Source organism: Mandrillus leucophaeus, unplaced genomic scaffold, assembly GCF_000951045.1.
Source record: "Mandrillus leucophaeus isolate KB7577 unplaced genomic scaffold, Mleu.le_1.0 Scaffold414, whole genome shotgun sequence".
Lineage (NCBI taxonomy): Eukaryota > Metazoa > Chordata > Mammalia > Primates > Cercopithecidae > Mandrillus > Mandrillus leucophaeus.
The window spans coordinates 833,217-837,248 of NW_012104410.1; the positions used below are offsets into that span (position 1 = coordinate 833,217).

Sequence of the window (4,032 nt, forward strand, 5' to 3'; positions counted from 1 at the left end):
CAAATTGATTTTGACTCTGGGGTCCTTCCTTCAAATAAAACCGTACACAGTGACCCAACATAAACACGAATAGCCTGCTGAGCTTCTTGAAGCTTCTTGAAGAAGCTTCTTCAGCTTCTTAGGAATGGGAGTCTAGGGACCCTGTGGTGATTGGCGAGAGGCTTGTCCAAGCGCAGGATGATCTCCAGGGCTTTTCCAGCCCTGTCCTCAGGAGGGATTTGCCCCCACGGTGAAGAGGCTCAGCTCTGCACACCCAGTGCGCTTTAAATCCAGCTCCAGCCCCTCCTGCATGTCCCTCAGCACATAACTTACCTTCCTTAAACCCCAGTTTCCTCGTGTGTAAATTGGAATAATAGTAACACATATCTCAGAGGATTGTCACGTAGATTACATTAAATAATGTGCATAGAGTCCTTCGCATGCTATCTGGCTCAATTAACATTATTACAGTTATTCCGTGATCTGATGTAATCCTTTTCTTTTCTTCTTTCTTTTTTTTTTTTTTTTTTTTTTTTTTTTTTTTGAGACAGAATCTCATTTTGTAGCCCAGACTGGTGTACAGTGGCATGATCTTGGCTCACTGCAACCTCCGCCTCCTGGGTTCAAGAAATTCTCCTGTCTCAGCCTCCCAAGTAGCTGGGATTACAGGAGTGTGCCACTGTGTCCAGCTAATTTTTGTATTTTTTAGTAGAGATGGGGTTTTACCATGTTAGCCAGACTGGTCTCGAACTCCTGGCTTCAAGTGATCCGCCTGCCTCAGCCCCCCAACAGTGCTGGGATTACAGGCACGAGCCATTGCACTTGACCTGATATAATCTTTTTAATTTGAAATATCTGGTGTGAGAAGGTGAATCAGAAAGGATGACAGCAAAACTGCTATAACATAAAGGCCCCAAAACACAGTAGCATATAGAAAACAGAAGTTTATTTCTCACTTAGTCTGGGAGGAAGCAGTTCCAGACAGCAGGCAGCTGGACAGTTCCACCTGGTCAGTCAGGGATGTGTGTTCCTTTCACACCTTTGCTGTGTCTTCTCTTAGGGATGTCTTTTCAGTTGCCTGGTCACACCTGTCTCAGGCACATCTGCCCAGCTCATGAAAGAGAGAATACAAAGGAGAATTTACCCAATGTCGTCAGGCTTTGAGGACATGCTCGCCTCACATTCCCCTATGTCTACACCTGGCAACAAGAGCAGCTGGGAAATGTGGTGTCCAGCTGGGCGTCTCTCTACCCTCGTGCAGCAAGGAAAGAAGAGATTTTAGTGGACATGGGCAGTCTTAATCCAGAGCTCAAACCCACATCTGAGCTATCCTCTTCCTCTTTTCTTCCCAAAGGAAGGGAAATAAAGTCTACAGCGCAGAAAACAATGTGACCACCCATCCCCTATCCAGTCAGGTCCCTGCCATTCATACCAAGATCAGCAGTCTCGGGAAAGTGGCTTGGAAGCCCTCCTCCAGAAAGACCACCCTTCTGTCCATCTTCTTCACATGGGTGGATGTGAGAAAAGTTTCTGTCCCCACTGCCTGCCTGCCACTCCCTCTCTCAGTTTCAGCTCATGCTCTAACCCTTTGTTCCCAGTCACCAAGAGTGACTACAAATGCCGGGAAACAGGAGGACCTGAACCAGTCATGGAAGTTGAGACTGGGACACAGAAGCCATGCTCAGGGCAGCCTAGGCATGGGTTCTGGTGCCAGGAAACCCAGCTACTGCTATGTAACCTAAAGCAGGGATTAAGCTCTCAGAACTTCAATGAACTCTTTTGGAAATAGGGATAAGAAACCCACTTGCCAGGGCTGTTGTGAGCATCAAATGTGATCACGTATGTACCTAGTACATAGTATGCCCTCAATAAATGGTACCAGCAAGGCAAACCCAAGGCAAATCGAATTCATGTCCATTACGCTGACCCAATCTTTGCATAAACCCTTTTTTTTCTCCTTCCTTGCCAATGCATGGCTCCTTCCCTCTTCTTTACTTCCTATCCTCACTCCCCTACCATCTGAACCCTGGTCTGGAATCTCTTTTCTCAGGAAGTCTTCCATGACTGAAAAATTCCTGCTCGGCCACTTCCCATTCCAATACTCTGTCTTGGCCCATCTTCCATCTACCCCATGGTCCTGGCCCAAGTTGACACGTGTCCCATCCCTCCCTTCAAAAAGCATGCAGCAATGGAAGGGCTTTAAGTTTGTCATCAGGCAGATCAGAGTTCAGATGCCAACTCTGCCAAGTTCTAGCTTTAGGACTTTGTCAGATCACTTCCTCTCTTCAAATCTCTGTCTTCCCAAATCTCTGGTGAGGTCAAGTGTGTGTGAGCTGGTACATAGAGGATATTTAGTCTCCTTTGCTCTACCCAACCTCCCCCAACTCACATTCCCAGGACTAACTCTCTACCAATGGGAGTTATTACACCAAGAAAGTAATTCTACCATTACCAGCCCCACTCCAACCCCACCCAGGGAAAAAGAAGTGACTTCGAGTCTATGGGTCTTGGAGGGACCACCAACCCAAGAGCTAGAGCAGAGGAAGCATTTGGATATGCCAGCTTCCAGGGTTACAGGATCTCTCCCCAAGCCCTCATATGCAGCCCCAGTTGTAGGACTAGCTTCAGGAATAGGAATGAAAGAGTTGAACTGATTCCAATCTTAGCCTGTAAGTAGTAACTCACCTGTGCATCTATTTCTGACCTTTCTAGATCAGAAGAGCAACAATACCAATGACAACTAATGCTTACATAATGTTTCCTATGGGAAGGCATTGTTCCAGGCTCTTCGTACATATAACTCATTTAATCCTGACAGCAGCCTTTGAGCTAGGTACTATTAACCCCATTTTACAGACAAGGAAACTAAAGCACAAGGGGTTAAGTAACTTGCCTAGGTCATACAACTCACATAAGGCAGGACCGAGATTCAAAACCAGGCCATCTAGCTCCAGAATCCATCCTGTTAACCACTCTGCCATAAAAAGAGCTAACATTTACTGGCAGTTTCTATGTGCCAAGCACTGTGGAAAACACACGACATGTATTTCTTCTAATTCAGAATAACCCCCTGAGATAAGTTCTATTATTATTATCCCTGTTTTACAGGTCAAGAAACTAAGGCAGAGAGAAAAGTTAAGCAATTTGCCCCGAGTCACACAGCTAGATATTAATAGTTTCAGAACTCCTAGCTGTTTTGCCTCAAATCCCACCTCCCCACCCCTGCCCAAAGCCCCTCCCCTTCTAGGTGGGTTGTTTAGTTCCTAGCACCAGTTCTTCACAAATCTACTTTACCCCACAGCCTACAACCCTTGTTCTCCAAAACTCCTGTTGACCTCCGTTCCTTTCCCTTCCCACTTTCTCCCTAGTCCCTCCGCTCCCCACAAAGTCCCCCAAACCATTCTGTCCCTCTCCCTCTGCTCCCCTCCCACCCTCCCCCACGACTCCTGCTGAAACAGATTTCACCAAAAAAGACCATCAGACTTTCCCCAATCAGGCCCCCACTGAGCCTGATCGCACACCCCTAGGGAAGGCACCACAGTTGCTAAGCTGGAGAGCCAGAAATAAAATCCTCATTCTACTTCCCTGCCCCCTCTTCCCATCACTCATCTGAGAATCCAGGGCGAAGAAGGAAGCTAAAGTGCAGAGCATTCATTTAATATTAACAAATTGAAATGAATTCTTTTAATGCCAATTAACTTGGAGCGGCCCCTTATTAATAGTAATTTAGATTCATACTTGGGAGAAGCAGGGACGGGGGCTGGGCCAAATGTGCCCAGAATGTCAATGTGACTGGGGAACTGAGAGGGGAGGGGCGGCAGTTTTACTTCTGCCCAGTTGGGTTCTGTTTCCCTGAGAGAAATGGACAGTCACTGGAGGTTGATCTTTGGAAAACACAAATTACTCTTGTAATTTTATTTTTGTTACTTCAAGAAATCTGAATAGTTTGAAACCATGTCACACCATTTTAATAGTTTATTAAACTATTTTCACAGTAATGCTAAAAAGAAGAATTTCCTCAGAGTTGGGATTTACTCCAAACTCTCTCCTAAG

General features: G+C 46.0%; 1 long non-coding RNA gene across 1 annotated transcript in view; it reads right to left on the reverse strand.

Annotated features, from left to right (window-relative positions):
* Positions 1-908: 908 nt before the first annotated feature.
* Positions 909-4,032, reverse strand: part of LOC105548543 — a 6,244-nt gene continuing 3,120 nt past the window's right edge. Inside the window, exon 2 of the long non-coding RNA XR_001007404.1 lies at positions 909-1,090. This is a non-coding gene — a long non-coding RNA (uncharacterized LOC105548543). The remainder of the gene's footprint in view (positions 1,091-4,032) is intronic.